This window comes from Dioscorea cayenensis, chromosome 19, assembly GCF_009730915.1.
Source record: "Dioscorea cayenensis subsp. rotundata cultivar TDr96_F1 chromosome 19, TDr96_F1_v2_PseudoChromosome.rev07_lg8_w22 25.fasta, whole genome shotgun sequence".
Lineage (NCBI taxonomy): Eukaryota > Viridiplantae > Streptophyta > Magnoliopsida > Dioscoreales > Dioscoreaceae > Dioscorea > Dioscorea cayenensis.
Genome location: NC_052489.1, coordinates 13,959,778 through 13,978,175, shown reverse-complemented (window position 1 = coordinate 13,978,175; position 18,398 = coordinate 13,959,778). Strand labels below are relative to the sequence as shown.

The following is an 18,398-nucleotide window of genomic DNA, read 5'->3' as shown; positions in this document are numbered from 1 at the left end:
TTAGGTTTTGTGTCTGCCTTTTAAATGGATATTTGATTCATAAACATGAATATTGGATAAATAAAATTGAAAATTATCTTAATCAATATCTTAAAATTAAAATTTTAAATCATAAAAATTAACATAATTTTTTTTATATTTCTATCCAAAAATTGAAAATTTAAATTGTATAAAAGATAAATATAAATCTCTTTATATCTATATATGAATCATGGATATAATTTTCATACATATCACATATTAGCGTACCCATATAAAAAAAAATTTAAAAAAAAATACCATACATCATGCACCGTTCATCATTTATATAAGTTTAGAGTTCATAATTAACTTTAAATTATATACTTGCAAGTTGTTTTTTTTATAAAAAAAAATTATTTGACTCTTCTGAAAAAAGGAGGAATGCTTTTAGACCAATAAATAAATATATAAATAAAAATCTAGAGAATAAAATGTATAAAAAAGTTGTCTTGCTAGTAATAGTTTATGCTAATTATTCTCATATTAACTTATCAAACTCCTGCAGCATAAGGTTGATATAATTATGCAATATTTGTTAATAGTATGTATAGTGTGTGTGTGTGTGTGTGTGTGTGTGTGTGCCCTATTATGCCCATGAAAATATGCAATTATTCATGAATCATGATATGTTTTTATGTTTTCCCAGGTTCGACCAATCTTAACACAACTCAATTCAGATTACCTATAGGTAGCCAATTTAGTTATTTATCACATTGTGTATTCATTTTATTTTCATTTTTACCTCTTAGGTATGTAATTTTTTTTTTTTTTAGTAAGTAGCCAGTGATGGACCATCAACACATTTTGTATTTTCTTCTTGCCTGGAGAGTTTATGTGAATATGATGACAACGTATGGGGTTGGCTTCTTTTATTTTACTTTTATTTTGAGAAGGGATAGTGAGAGAAGGTCTATAAATGAAAGAGCTTTTGCTAGATATGAGTCACGAAGAGATATAATAGATTCCCTTATTAAGTCAGGTGATAATAATTGTATATGGGAATTAAGAATGTGCACAAACACATTTGCACATCTTTGTGAGGTCCTAAGGGTACGAGGAGGCTTGGTGCAACTTGGCAGAGTTACAATTGAGGAGCAAGTTATTATTATTTTTTAAATATACTAGCTCACCACACAAAGAACAGGAATATTCAAGTAAGGTTCTCTAGATTGGGTCAAACTATTAGTAGATATTGTTATAGGGTCTTAGCTGTTGTTTTAAGGTTACAAGATAAATTATTTGTCAAGACACAACCAATTCCAGAAAATAGCGGCAAAAGCAAATGGAAATGGTTCAAGGTATACTTTATTTAAGCAATGTAAAACATAAATTACATGTTTTTCATTAGACGTAAATTAATAAAATTATACTTTTCTAATGAACTTGTAGGGATGTTTAGGTGCCTTAGATGGTACTTATATAGCAGTAACACCAAATGCGGCCGATAGACCTAGGTATCAAACAAGGAAAGGTGGACTTGCAACAAATGTCTTAGGAGTTTGTACTAAAGATATGCTTTTTATCTACGTACTAGCTGGATGGGAAGGATCGGCTTCAGATTATAGGGTACTACATGATGCAATAATCAGGCAAAATGGTTTAAAGTCCCAATTGGTATGTAAATAATTGATATTTATTATGTATAGTTTGTTATTAAACATTTTGAAAATCTTAATACTAAATCAATTTTACCCGTTTTAGGTTTATATTATCTTGTTGATGGTGGTTACGCAAATGGGGAAGGTTTTCTTGCCCCGTATAGAGGTAGGCGGTACCATATTCAAGATTGGGCCACCTGCAGACGCCCGCCTCAAAATCGTGAAGAGTTATTTAATTATAAGCATGCTCAAGCAAGAAATGTCATAGAGAGATGTTTTGGGCTTTTGAAGAAATGATGGGGTATACTTAGGAGTCCTTCATTTTACCCCATAAGAACACAAAGTCGAATGATTTTAGCATGTTGTTTGCTACATAATTTTATTCGTATCAACATGGCAGTAGATCTTGAGGAATTCGCTCCACTTACAAATAATGAGATGCCAATAGGCGAAGAACCACTAGTCGGAACTGTTGAATCAAGTAATGAGTGGACTGAAAAGAGAGATAACCTTGCACAAGAAATGTGGCATGATTTTAGGCGTAGGCATGAACACTAGTGTTTGAATGAGTCAGTTAATAATTATAACTTTTGTTGTGTGCCAACCTTCTTATGAATGTTGCTTAATTATTGTAGTCTCTATTTTATGTGTTTAAGCTACACTTTTTCTGGAAGTATCCATAATTGTACTTAATTTTGTATTTTGTATTTTGTATTTTTTCCATTGTATAATAAGGAGTTCCAAGTTGATTTTATGAAAGCCATATTTACTTTTAAATTTGAAAGCCATGTTTTCACCTAGGGATTATTGTTTACTCTAAATTTTTGCAATGCATGAATTGTAGGAAAAGGCTTGTTTTGGGTTATTCCAACGGCTGTGCATTTTTTTTGTTATTTTTTGAAATCATTCATCACTTTCCTCTATAGGTTTTTCTTCCCCTCATACTTCTTAATAAAAAGTTTGGTTCAATAGTTTTATATATATATATATATATATATATATATATATATATATTATGGTATCACTTTAAATCCATTAAAAAGTTAATTTATTATTCAGGATAGTTCAAAATGGAAAATGAAGGAACTTGAAACATTGAAATGAATAGCGCATCAAAAAAATGCAGTCGAAATTAGACAGAGAATGAGGAGAGTACCTTACTATCAATTTTGGAAGAATTAGTATTGGTCGAATACAAGGGAGATAATGGGACATTTAAGACTGGCACACATGAGGAGGCTACTAAAAGAATGACAACTAGCATTCCTGGTATTATCATTACTGTCAAGCAAGTAGTTAACAAAATGAAAAGATGGTCTATAAAACTGAATGAAGTAGTGTACATGATGAACACAAGCAGGTTTGGTTGGGATGATGCAAGAAAGTGTGTCATAGTTGACAGTGAGCAAGTTTTGATTGAATATCTACATGTACATATGTTGTTAATATTATTCTTAAATTTATTGTGCACTTATTATGTGATAGCTAGTGTGTGTGTGTGTGTGTGTGTTTTCAACAAGTAATCTATTTCACAATTTTTTTTAAACTTGTTGAAACATCCAAAGGTGGGAAATCATGCAAATAAGGAGTTTAAAGAATTCGAAAGATTGCAAGGTATTTTTGGTAAAGATCATGCTAATGGGCGAGGAGCTGAGATAGTTGCAGATGTTGTCGAAGGGTTGAATGATGACACAAATAATGTAATTGAGACTGATTTAGAGCTTGATGAGGAGTATACTTCGGCGGTACCTACAAAGAATCATATGTCTAATGGACCTAATATCTCTAGACCTCCACTAAAACGTCAAAAAATGTTGGATGTTGCTAACAAGTGTATTGAGAATATGGACAATTATATGTCTGCAACAAGATCTGACATATTACTTATTGTGAAAAAAATGCCTGATCAAGTTCTCTCATAAGCCTGAGTATGAGAAATATTTTTGGGAGCTGAATGGTGTCCAAATGATAAGTTTTGTGAAAAAATTATGGGATTACCATAATCTTTGCATAGTATGAGAGGTGTGTAGCTTTGGTGAAGTTGATATTTTTGTATCTATAGATGTATATCTTTAAGTTGATGTAGCTACTTAATGCTTTCATTTCATAAAGACTATTTATGGTTTTTTGTATAGCAGTTGACAAATTTTATAGGTTTCATTGCAGCGTATTTTGTTGTAGATGTTGACAACTATGTATGTTGTAATTATATTTTATTAATGTTAGTTTGTTACATATTCTATTTGTTGAATTTGGTTCATTTTTGATTTAACCACTGTTTGTGAAAAGCTTCAAAAATTCATGTAATAGAGTTGATATATATATATATATATGGAACTTAGTTTCTAAGATCGGGAGAAAGCTAGGGTAGGCCCAAGTTGAGGCCATGTACGTGTATTTCCCCCACGAAGAACATATTTTACAGGTTAATGCACGTTAGTCCCGTTATATATATATATATATATATATATATATATTTGCAAGTTAATACACATTGCTGCTCCTTTTATTTAAAAAAAAAAAATAAAACAATACCCCTACTTTCTTAAACAAAAAAATTGATATACATATTAGGTACATGTTGATAAAAATATATGCACATTGCTCCCACTTTTCTTAAATAAAAAATATTATATATATTTTTTTCATGTTGATGCACATAATATATAACAATTATATTTTTAGTAAAAAATGTTTATGAAAATTTCTTGTTTGGTTCCTTGATATCTTACAAATAAATTTTTATATATAAAGTCTATTGCTTGGAAATTGAAATTTTTTACAAATTAGTATATATAGTCTTAAAAATTTATAATTTTAGAAGATCATATTTACAAATTTTATTATTTAGTCTCTTGACATTTTGTAAATTTTTTCATATAGTAAAAACAATGTGAAAATTAATTGTTTGAAACATGCTTTTCTTTAAATTAGTGTATATAATATACAAATATAATTGTGATTTAATAAGATTATTAATTATAAACTAGGTTATATGGATTATAGATTATAGGATATTTAATAAGATTATATGGATTATAGATTATAGTATATTTAATACGATTATAGAGTAACAAATTTTATTGGTTAGTCGATTGACATATTAACCGAATTTATCATGCATTTTTAGCAATAAAATATTTTTGCATATATTTTAAAAATTTTAAAAAATACAATTATAATTTAATAAGTTAATTAATTATAAAAAATTAATTAGGTTAATGTTGAAATTGAGAAAAACCTTGAAATTTACTTGTGACATTGTTTATTGTAAAACAAACATATGATAGTACAAAAGGTATTAGAAGTATTTTTACAATATTTTGTCCAGTACTTATAGAAATCAAACGAAAAACAGTACAAAAAGTTTTGTGCTGTCCATAAGATATCAAACAAGGTACAGTACAAGTAGTTGTCCTGTACCATAACTACTTGTTCTGTTCTATACTGCTTGTGCTGTACTTGGCTACGTATTAAACGGTCCCTTTGTGTCTATTGGTTATAACTGCAGGTTTATTTGTTGATGTTCTTGTTCTTGTTGATCTTGCTTGATTACAACTGCAGGCATTTTTTTTTTGTTGATCTGCTTGGTCATAACGCTATGATTTTTTTGTTGTTGTTGTTATTGTTGATATACTTGATTACAACTGCAGTTTTTTTTATCTGCTTGGTTATAATTGCAGGTTTTTGTTGTTGTTGTTGTTATTGTTAATCTGCTTGATTACAACTGCAGGTTTTTTTTTAATTGTTGATCTGCTTGGTTACAACTGCAGGTTTATTTTGTGTGTGTTTGTGTTATAACTACATGTTTTTATTACATTTGGTATTGTTGTTTTTAATTGTTGTCCATCTTACCTTTTTTTTTTTTGTTCATGTTGTTGAGTACTCATTACGAAAACAATAGGGTTGTCATCCCAGTGGAAAAAGAAGAGAGCTGCAGATTGAATTTTTTTTGTCCTTCTGATGCCGACGTCAGTCCCGACAAAGAATACATTTTTTCCTTTTTCAACATATGATGTCGGACGCTAGCACTACAAATCCGGGGCTGGTGCCAGACTCCATTGGCGGCGCCGGACGCGATGTTGGATGGTCTGATATGGTGGTGATGGTTACCAACGTTGGACAGCAAGAAGTGGAATACAAAGCTTGATGGATCCAAGTCCAAGGTGGAAGACGACCAAATAGGCATCCAATCCCATTAGCCTATTGGATCCGGTTTGTTTGGATCTACCATCCGGATCTGATAGCCTAATCCGCCTCTTAATCAACATCCATAATATTTTACTAATATTTTAACTGTTTTCTTCGCCACATCAGCAAGGAAGATGGCAAAAACAACGTCTGTTAAGGGGAGGGTCTTATTTGAAGCGAACTAAAGAATAGAGGGACTCTACGCAGACAAAAAATATTAGAGAGACCAACAGCGTAATTTGGGTATATTACAGGGACTATCCAGGGTATTATATTTTTTTTATTATAATTTATTTTTAGGTTATCCAAGGTAAAGCTCTAATGGAATTTGATGTTGTGAGGTTGAAGTTGAAACATTAATTATCTTCTATTTTAGTTGTTTAACAACATAAACCCTATAGTTAAGGTGTTTTTCTTGTACTACTTTCTTTGAGTGGTCGTAGAATTAAATCTCGTTTTTCAATTGGGTTATGTTTTCTAGTACTTTTGACTTAGAGATTTCTTCAGCAAATAGTAATGAGGAAAGATATGTGAAAGTGAGAATTTCAGCTTGTTTGTCAAAAACAGTTATTTGCATTTCTCTAATGTTGTTTGTGAAAATAATCAATAGCTAAAAGAATGCACGCACATATTTGCAGTGGGGTAACTTGATGTATTTATATTATGCCAACTGAACTACAAAGGAGAATTTACATGAAGTAATGGCAAGAGAATAGGGACAAAATTAACAACTTACTACCTGCAAGACTGGATTCTAGGTAACAACTTTGACTCTTTCAACAGCCTCCCGCAATCTTAACCAGTTGAGAACAAATTGAGATTGTGTCGAAGTTTCTGAAATTGCTGTGTAGACAATGGCTTGGTGAGGATGTCAGCCACTTGGTCTTGTGAAGAGATGAATTTAACTTCCAATGTCTTGTGCATCACTCTCTCACGAACAAAATTAAAATCTACTTCAATATGCTTAGTTCCTGCATGAAACACTGGATTGGCAGATAAGTATGTAGCACCTAGATTATCACACCATAAGCAAGATGGTCTGGCTTGAAATATGCCCAATTCACCGAGTAAAGACTGTATCCAAATGATTTCTATAGTTGCATTAGCAAGAGACTTGTATTCTGATTCCATACTAGATCTGGAAAATGTGGCTTGCTTCTTGGAGCTCCAAGAGATAAGATTGGAACCAAGGAATACAACAAATCCTCCCGTCAATCTTCGATCATCAACACATTCAACCCAGTTAGCATCAGAGAAGGCACTGACAAGAGTAGATCTTGATTTTCAAATCGACAACCCAAGTGTGGAAGTGTGCTTTAAATACCGAAGGATCCTTTTTACTACTGTCCAGTGGCTGCTATTGGAGAGTGGAGGAACTGGCAAACCTTGTTAACTGAAAAAGCTATATCAGGTCTCGTCAGTGTTAGATATTGCAAAGCTCCAACTATACTTTTGTACTTAGAACCTTCTGCGACAGATAAAGGATCCCCTAATGTTTTGGTCAATTTCTCTGTAACAGCCATAGGAGTGATGACTGACTTACAATTTTCAAAATTTGCTCGGGCAAGAAGTTCATGGATATACTTGAGTTGTGTGAGTACAATGCCTTCTTGATTCCGGTGCACTTCAACACCCAAAAATAATGTAAGTCACCAAGATCTTTGATAGCAAAATCCCTTTGTAATAACTTTAGTGGGCCATTAATAGCTTGAGTAGAAGAACTTGTGACAATTATATCATCAACATAAATAAGTATGTAGATAATATGACCATCTTTGTCACACCCCGACCCGCGGGCCCACGGGATGCAACAATCGCCGCAGCAATCCCGAGGAGGGATACCTCGCCACTCAACCCTCAGGATGCCGCAAGGCTGATCAATTCACCTGGAATTCAACAATAGTAACAACAACAACAACAACAACAACAACAACAACAACAACAACAACAACAACAACAACAGTAATAACAACAACAGTATGATACAGAAAATATAGAGGTTCACAAAATACACAGGGAAACAACCCTAACAACAGTAGGAGATAGTAATACACATAAGTTTAAGAGTATTTAAATACTAAACCATGCAACAAGGTTTTCTACACACTAGTGGATCCATAAGTCTTATAACATGTTCCATAAGTCTTATAACATACATGAACTGAAGGAAATACAACAGAAGATAGAACAGTAGCAAATGCCCAGTACGCTGCCACAAAGCCACACCTACTACCTGCAATAGACTGGGAGGAAGAAAGAGGGATGAGTAACTCAAGTTACTCAGTGAGGGGAGGTTAGCACAACTTTAGCAGAAATATACCAACAGTAATAACAATAATAAAACATCAAAATAAAAGTTTTACCAAAATAATACTAGTTTAGAAACATTAACACATAATAGAAGTCTTCAAAAGGATTAAAATAACATAATAATACCTAGAAAACCATTTTTACCCCAACTAGGGTTTAACACACCAAAACCACAAAACATGGTTTTAATAAATCAGCACAATACCCAACACTCACCCAGCATAACGTGGTCTAGAAAACTCTCTAAACCTTCACCGTGGCCATGGCTAGGTTCAGAGCCGCCAAGGTACTCATGCCCTTGACGTTGACCCATCAGTTCACCAGTTGGTGACTCCGGCTACCCGATGAATATCCAGTCAGGGCTCTACACTCCCACCTGAACTGGCCCTCGTAGTAATCAGCCGGTCAACACGCCACCTCAACAGGCTGGCCGTGGAGACCGCCTACTGTAGTAGGATATCACCAGAATAAATCACCACAATAAACATAACTCCACTCGGAGTACAATACCCATCCATAATCATAAATCAATAATACCTCGGCCCTTTGCACGAGGACAAGATAAACACATAAACAAAGCCCAAACTTTTAATACAGAATAATTTGCAAGTCCCAACACAAGAAGCAACATGGAAATCCTTTCCTTTTAACAATTCAAAATTTGTTTCAAGCCTAGGATTTCACCAAATCAAATATTTCCACAACAAATCTCAAGTTTCATACAAAATAAAGATTTCACAAACTCATTGATACATATATCAATCACAATTTCCACGATAACAAATGAAAAGCCAAATGAGACATTCAAGATTTTCTCAATAAGAACTATCATTCACCAAAATACCAAATAAGTATAAATCAATAAAACTTACTTGAAACATGATATGCATATATATATATATAGCTATTGACATTCTTCTAATAAAGCTATGCTAAATAATTCCACTCACCGGATCGGCAGTTTGTCTTCCTCGCAAGCTCTCCTCGGCTAAGTCTTTGCCTCGAGCCAAGACTTCTTCTCCTTGCCAAAGCATAACAAAACACAACAAAATTTAGCAAAAACCAAACAAACAAGAAAAACCCTAAGTTTTCTAACAAAGAACCCTAATTCGATCCTAGGGTTATCTCAAAACTAGGTTTAAAGGTTACCAATGAATTTATAGGGGTTTTAGCTTCATTCTAATCCAAAGAAATCAAAGAAACAACCAAAGATTGCCGGTGCTACAGTAATCTCGGAATTGCTACAGTAAAACCGGACCTTAAACTATGATTTTCTCCAAATTTACAACACCAAATCAAGAAATTTCATGACAAGCATTCTCATACATGAACAACAAGTCAATGGCTTCAATTTAAGCCTATAAACAAGCAAATCCATGGAGAATTATAGGTTTTAAAAAAAACTAAAAACAAGGAAAAATACAAGAAAAATACGGTATAAAACAATAAATCCAAGCTTACCAAGTTCAAGAATAAGGGAGGAAGGAAGAGGACACTTGGTTCGCCGTAAAACCTCGCCGGAAAAATTTTTAAGAAAAGGGGAGGGTTCGGCCAACTAGGGAAGAAGAAAAGAAAAGAAAAATCGTGCTGCTACAGTAACGGGTTACTACAGTGTAGGCCGCTACAGGACCAGGCTTCTACAGTAACAGATCGCTACAGAACCAGACTGCTACAGGACCGGTCTGGTACAGAATCGGGCTGCTACAATAACTGCTGAAAAATCTATAGGAATGGGCTATAGCAATTTACAATAAAACCTGGTTATAACAATCTTCATTGTATATAAACAGAGATGTATCAGCCTTGGAAGGTATAAACTTTAGCTCTTTCAGTTTGGAGCTAAGTCTGTAGAACCAAGCTCGAGAAGTTTGTTTTAGGCCATATAATGCTTTGTCTAACTTGCAAATATAATCAGGATGTTGAGGATCTTCATATCTTGGCGGCTGACATATATAAACATCTTCCTCCAAAACACCATGTAGAAAAACATTATGAACATCCAGTTGTCTCAAACTCCAACCAAGAGAAATAGCAATGGAAAGAATAAGCCTAATAGTAGAAGGCTTTATAACTGGTCTAAAAGTGTCATCATAATCAATTCCATGCCTTTGTTTAAATCCCTTGGCCACTAGATGAGCTTTATGACGATCGATGCTGCCATCTGCCTTCTTTTTCAATTTGAATACCCATTTGCAACCTATAACATACAGATTCGATTAAGGAACTAAATGACAAGTGTTGTTCTTCATAAGTGCAGAATACTCCTCATCCACTGCTTGCTTCCATTTAGTTTGTTGCAAAGCTTCAATATAATTAGTGGGTTCAATGATAGCAAAAAGAACTCTTTTGCGTGGTGGATACTGGACAGTACTATCAGTAAATTGTTTTGGTTTGTGAATGTTATGCTGCAAGCGAGTCCTCATTGGATGACCAACTCCTGTTTGTTGTTGTTGTTGCTAGAAATTCCTAGCCAAAACACATGGATCAGGATCACTCCTTAGCTAAGAGTTATCTTCAAGATTAAGATTAGTGTGTAGAGGAGGTTTTGAACCAATATCCTCTAATTGGTCACTCTCATGAGAAAAGGAAATGCTTGATGTCAGTGGTGGAGAATGAAGAGAAATAGAAGGGGGTATAATTGAGGTAGCAGGACAATGAGACTTGGAAGACAACTTACTGGAATCTCTTGAAAAAGGAAAGGTCTGCTCATCAAAGATAACATCACGTGAGATATAAATACGCCCAGTGGTTTTATTTAAATATTTGTACCACTTGTGAAGATTTCTATACCCTATAAACACACATTCTTGAGACTTGAATTGAAGTTTATGAGTGTTATATGGTCGCAAGTTTGGCCAACAAGCACAACCAAAAATTCGAAGAAAAGAATAGTTTGGTTTGGAGCCAAGTAAGCGTTCTAAAGGAGAAAGATTGTTGATCACTTTACTTGGCAACCGATTAATAAGAAAACATGCATTTTGAAAAGCTTCATCCCAAAACTTAATAGGCATAAATGCTTGAGAAAGAAGAGCTAATCCAACTTCTACAATATGACAATGTTTTATTTCAGCAGATCCATTTTGTTGGTGTGTGTAGGGACAAGAAACACGATGAGAAATATCAGCTTGGTTGAAGAAAGCATGGAGTTTTTTATATGCACCACCCCAGTTATTTTGCATATAAAGAATTTGTTTGTTTAGTAAACACTCAACATATTTTTGAAATTGGAGAAAAACTTGTAAGACATCAGCTTTACTTTTTAACAAGTAAATCCAAGTAAACTTGCTGAAATCATCAATAAAACTCACATAATATTTGAATCCTCCAATGGAAACATGAGTTAGGCCCTATACATCAGAGAACACAAGTTCAAGAGGAGAAGAAGAAGTATTATTGGAAGAGGTAAAAGGTAACTGATGACTCTTAGCTTGCTGAAGAGCATTATAGACATAATTATTTGTGGAATTTGAAACATGTGGAAGATTATTTGAATGAAGAACTTGTTGAACAATGGATGAAGAAGGATGGCCAAGTCTGCAATGCCATTGTCCTTGAGAAGGTTTTGAAGTGAGAAGAGCCTTCTTTGACAAGGCAATGCATCTTGGTTTGATTGGATAGAGCCCTCTTTCACACTTGCCTTGTAGAAGAAGTCTCTTCGTGAGTCGATCCTTAACAAGAAAATAGGACGGATGAAACTCAAAGAAAATATTGTTATCATTGGCAAGACGGTGAATTGAAAGAAGATTTCTAGTAACTTGTGGTATATGAAGAACATTGTTTAATTGCAAGGACTGGACAGGAGTTTGTAAACTAGAGTGACCAATATGGTGAATATTCATACCTGAACCATTTGCAACCTAAACTTGATTCTTGCCTTGATACTTTCCTCTGGTCATCAGTTTGTCAAGATCATTCGTAATATGATCCGTGGTACCTGTGTCAATATACCAGTCGGGATCGACAATATAGGAAGGAGCTGTAGCTGCAGTGGCAACCCGATTTTTGTCAGCTTGATATGAATGATCAAATCGATGATAGCATTTGAGTGCAACATGCCCCATCTTGCCACAGACTTGACATATTGGTCAGCTCCCACTTTTGTTTAAATTATTTCCAAATGAGCTTGATTCTTGCCTCATTTGATTCCGACCTTGGCCACAACCTCTTCTCGTCCCATGTACTTGCCTCTTTGGCTTGGACATGACACGTTGTTAGCTGAAAAACTTGAGACTTGGAGAGAAGTGTTGTGATGTTCCATGCACATCTCATAACTCAGAAGATGCGCAAAGAGATCATTCAGAGAGAAAGGATCTATCCGTGTGGTGACTGAAGTTACAAGAGGCTCAAACTTAGAATCAAGACCAGCAAGCATATAAGTAATAATCTCTTCATCTTCAAGAGGTCGGCCTATTGCAGCTAGTGTATCAGCAAGATTTTTTACTTTACTAAAATAATTAGCAACAGACAAATCCTTTTGTTTATGGTTGACAATTGAAGCCTAATTTGCATTGTCCTAGCTTTAGAGCTAGAGGAGAACATAGGCTCTAATGCTTGCCATACTTCATAAGAGGTAGTGAGGAATAGCACCTATGATAGTACATCTTCTGAAAGTGAGGAGAGAAGAGCACTGAGTACCAATTGATCTTGTTGTAGCCATACTTGGTATGCCGGATTTGGTGTCTGAATTGTACCTGATGCCGTGGATTCTTCGATTATCTTGGCAGGGCAGGAGTATGAGCCATCTACATATATGAGGAGCTGTTGGCTTCGAAGATAGGGCATAAATTGCACCTTCCAAAGAAGATAATTGTCTCTTATCAATTTTACATTGATAAGATGACCAAAAGAGGGAGTGGGCAGCAAGCCAATAGATGAATTGGTGACAGAGGAAGGAGAAGGAGAACTAGCTGTTGACATCTCTTGTGGAGAAGTGAGGCTCGGATACCATGTGAAAATAATCAATAGCTAAAAGAATACACCCACACATTTGCAGTAGGGTAACTTGATGTATTTATATTATGCCAACTGAACTACAAGGGAGAATTTACAGGAAGTACTGGCAAGAGAATAGAGACATAATTAACAACTTACTACCTGTAAGACTAGATCTAAACCTGAAATCTAGGTACCAACTTTGACTCTTTCAACATTGTCCTTAATAATTAATGGAAGCCGTATTCTGTAGATTTATAAATAAGTGTGTTAGAGTATATATATAAATTAAAATAATGAATAACCATAGAAAAATATGTATTTCGAAGGGGGTTATTACATTATTTTTGGTGGTTTTGGGCCATGTACTTGGTAAGAAAAATTTCCTTCCCATTATTCAAGTGTTTTAGGCATTCATTGCAAACAATATAGTACCAACAACTAGATAGGTCGATGTCTTTGATTTTAATGACACATTGAAATTGAGTTTCCTGGAGAAATTTGAAAAAAAAAATGTATATATATATATATATATGTAAAACTAAATTGTACGATATAAATTTAAGTAAATTATTCTTGAATCTTCTTGGAAGGGAAGATATTTACCCTAATGATGTTTGGATCAAAACTTGGAAGTTGTTCAATTGTTGTTATTGCAGTTTGGTTATTTTGAATAGGCCTGTCAACATTTTCATAATCAAAGATCTGAATATTTTTTTTGATAGATGAATCCATGTATAGGGAAAAGGTAATATATTGTCACATTATTGTATAGTAGATGAATATTTTTTTATGGTAGAAATGCATTTAATATTTTTTTTAACAAGCATTATAATATACAACCACTAATCATGCATATCTTTATTACTGTTTTGAGTTGCCTATATATATATATATATTATTAATGTTTTGAGTTGACTATATATATATATATATATTTTTATTAATGTTTTGCCTTGACTATATATATACATGTTCTGACTTTCTGAGCTGGCTACAAAGAAGTTAGGTGAGATGAATCATGGGCTCAACTAAGTAATATATCGAATGTGTGATGACTGTATAATCACATGTTAATTGATATTATACTATTAATGTAGAATCAGATTTTCGAAATGCAAACACACAAAAAAATAATAACATTTCATGTCTAATAACATCATTGGGATTAGAGTAAATAATTGAGTTTATAACATATTATAACATATTAGATGAGATCTAGGTGTTGACAAATTTGGGTGAGTTTTGACCAAACTTCTAATTAAAAATGTAACAAGTGTCAGCATTTGAGACCATCATGGGATGAAAATAAAATTTATAAAAAAATGCAATGAATGTCTATTTATATTTATGTTTTAGTCCTTGAAAATGCATATATAAATGTTGATTGCTTTGGGAGGAGTAGGGGAATGTTTGGCATGTGTTTGGGTCTAAGACCACCAAAGAACCTCCTTTACCTTAATATTTTTCATTACATTTAAATATAAAGATATACACATGAAGATATAAACATAAGATATTGAGAATTACTTAGGATTTTTTGAATGAATTTGCAATATAGTTTGAGATTTACATATGGGTTTTGATAAGGGTCTAAGAGAATGGATTATTTTTTTTTTTTTAAAAAAAAATCACTTCTATATATGTAATGTTTTAAATTTTTGTATAAATATAATTTTTAATTTAAATTATTGTATAAGATTTAAGTGAGTTTTGTATTTAAATTTCTATTTTAATTCAAGAGAACAAACTATATTATAACAACATAGAGTTGATGGAAAGTTTGACAAATATTGCAGCTTTATAAGCATTAGTTTTTGATAATAATTGTGCTTACTGTAGAAAAAATAAAATAAAAATATTATTTACATAAATACTTATTCCAAGTGAGACAAATAAACATTTTTCCCTACTTACATCCACACAAGTTATAGATCATGTGTTAGGTTATAAATTCATTGAATATGTATAATGTGTTGCCATATTTTGTAAGTGCCTATAATAGAAAACTTATATCTATATTTATACATTACCTATTATGATAATAAAGTAACCTATGATTAGAAAATGTTAAATTGACTGATTAACAGAAACATTAAAAAAATATCTTACAAACACATCATTGGTATTTTTCTTTATTTTTATGTTTTATTTTTCTTGATTTTGTTCTCATTGTGTGTGTTATTGAGTTGTCAGTAGGAACATCAATGAATGAAGTTTTATAATATTATTTTTTCTTTTTATGTTTGGAAGAAGAGCAATAAGATAAATTTTTAATTTTTATATTGATTTTGTTATTTATTTTGGCAATAAAAGCAGAAGATTTGTAAGAAATATTTTATTGTAAGTTATGAAAGTTTTAGGCTTGCATAATTAGGGGAGAGGATTTAAACATCTCAATAATTGACAAAATGCTGAATTGAAAAAAAAAATTATTTTACATCAAGAACAAGGTTAAGAAAAACAAACTACAAAATTAATTTTTAATCAAACGAAAAATAATTATGAATTCTTCTTCACACATACCTTTTAATCTTCTTCTCGTTTGCATCTAAAAGCAAAAGGCAAAAGCCAACAAACTCAAATCTTGAATCAAAATTCAAACAAAAGATATTTAAATGAAAATAATTGTTCTTGCAATTTTTTTTTTCCAATCTAATACCTATTAACAAAATAAATAAAACAAAATTAAATATTGAATCAAAATTTTATGGGAAAAAAACAAATAAACAAAAAATAGTAAAATAAAATGGTACCTTTTTGAGCTTTTTTTTTTCTCCAATATCCTACCTTTGTGAACAAAACCAAAACAAAAATTTTCTTGGTTGGGCACTAACCTTTGGTCATATTTCAATTTGAGCACCAACATTTATAATGTATCAAACTGAGCACTACATATAATATGGTTACCGGTGTGTCTGTTTGGGTTTTCTAGTGAGAATTCAGTGATGTGGACACTGGACTCCACGTCATCTTCACTCATGAAGGTTGCCACATCAGCAAGTGTTTGGGGGGAGGGAAAGAAGATGATGAGAACAAAGGGTGAAGAGGCTGATGTGGCGGTTGACATGGAGGAGAAGTGCACATGTGGAGAAATTATTGATGTGGCAGCCTCCACGGGTGAACAGGTGAAGATGACGTGGATTCCAGCATCCACGTCATTGAATTCTTGCCAGAAAAACCCAATATTTTCATCGATGCAACCAAATTAAATGTTACTGCTCACTTTGATATGTTTTGAATGTTATTGCTCAAATTGAAATATGACCAAAGGTTTGTGCTCAACCAAGAAAATTACCCCAAAAAAACCTTCAAACTTTGAATCAAATTTCAAGAAAAAATAATGAAGAAAAATAACACCTATCTTTATAGTATTTTCTCCTTAATCTTATACCTATGAAATAAATCTTCTAAGGTAAATTAAAACACCAAATCAGTTATATTTGGATGAACTACCAAAAATTAAAAAAAAAAAAAAAATTGTATATTATTATGCTCTTGAATTTTCAACAATAAAAAGAATTATTTTAATCTTTAAAAGAAATAACCAAAAAATGTTACTGCTCTATAAATAAATAATAATCAAGGATCTTTTTGTAAAACAAAGAGCTTAAAATTAGCACAAGAATTAGAAGCCCATAATGCAAATTTAATCATCGAAGTCCCTATTATATATAAAATTAACAAAACACAACTAGCAAAATCTATTGACATAAAGCCCCTCCACCATTCGCAAGGCTTCTCGAAGCTCTCGCTGGTAGCCAACATGCAATTAGAGCCTTTCGTAGGCAATCCAACGGTCCAAAATTCCCAATATTGTACATCCAAACCCATAGCTCCAAATATCCTTGGCTATTCTCGACGGAGATCCAGTCGTCGGTTTTACATTAGACAGATGAAATTAGATCCATCACCATCATTGATCCGTTTCCCAAGATCAACAAGTATAACCATAGAACTGAGAGAAACTATCACGGCGGAGCCTATCGGGAGCCACCAAGCTCCGATCATAGGTAGCACGCTTTGTGGGATCGGAGAGGGTAGTGCAGGCGGCATGGATGCACAGGAACACGTCGACAGAGGAGCCCTTCACAATGTTGGGATGGCAAAGAGAAGATCTGGAATTCTTGGGAGAAAAATTCACAATTTGATAGCCTGCTCTCTTATTAGAACAAAAAAAATTTCAAAAAATAATCCTAATAGGCACCACTATGCTTCGCATTCGCATAATGAACATACCAATTTTGTATAATCTAAAAAAAAATCCTCAATATTCATAGTGATTGAGAAAGCCAAGAGAGGGATAAGAAAAAAAATAGAATAAATAAAAACTAACAATTAGGAGAAAGCTCACAATTTCTTAGCCTGCTCTAAAGCTCGAGCATGCCTGAAAAGGAAGAGATCATAGTCCCATCAGCATAGACACTGATGGGTCTATCCTCGTTAGGCGATAGCAAGCGCCTCAGCATCATCGTTCGCGGTGTCCAATCAAGGCTTCTCCACTAGCGATGGAAGCAAAGCTTTTCTTTGCCGCGCTATGAAGAGAGGAAGGAGAGCTACGATCATCTTTGATGATGCTGGGATTGTTCTTGTTCTATGTATGGATGCTTGGATTCGCCATGCTCATTGGGTTTAGGTCCTTTCAACGGGACATCAGGATTGGAGGAGTTGCTAAGATGGATAGAGGATGGGGAGAATAACCATTTTCACATGCCATTAATTAAGCATAAACAAACACAGTGGAAGAGGTACAATAATGATGGAGAGATGGACCATCATTGTTTATTTTTTTATTTTTTTATCTTTTTATATTTGAAAGACGTTCCGAAGGATTTAGGTAGAATTTCTTCTCCTACGGACCATCAAACCCATAATTTTAAATCCACCATGTGTTAAGTTTTCAGATATTCAAGGATGAAATTAATATTAAGTATATATATTTGTGCTTTAATCCAGCATGAGATATATTAGTCTTAACTTGAATAGAAAGCATGCAGGAAAACCATACAAGATTAATCAATAAAAAACTGAGCCAAAAATCCATCTTTTCATTTTCATAAAATGTATCAAATTCAACCAATGGTACAAAAATGGCTGCTCTGATATGATACGACAGCAACTCATTTGATCAATATTTTATCCACAAAAAATCTGCATTAGCTTGTTTTCCAGTTAAAGACGGAATGAAAGGAATTGTTTTTTTAAAAAAAAAAAAAATCCTAGTAAGTCAAAACTATAACTTAATTTTAGTGCCCAATATGCCCACAAGACTGGTAACTTCCAGTTCACTAGAAGGATTAAATGCAATGGTAAGCCAACAAACCAAAACAATAATTGGTATCTTTA

At 33.1% G+C, this 18,398-nt stretch overlaps 1 non-coding gene and 1 pseudogene across 1 annotated transcript; one reads left to right on the top strand and one right to left on the bottom strand.

Annotated features, from left to right (window-relative positions):
* The first annotated feature begins 807 nt into the window (after positions 1–807).
* Positions 808–2,177, top strand: LOC120284070 (annotated as a pseudogene).
* A 10,206-nt stretch (positions 2,178–12,383) lies between these two features.
* On the bottom strand, positions 12,384–12,522 carry LOC120250975. Its single transcript, XR_005533301.1, has one exon. It is a non-coding gene; the product is annotated as a small nucleolar RNA Z247 (small nucleolar RNA).
* Between the last annotated feature and the right edge of the window lie 5,876 nt (positions 12,523–18,398).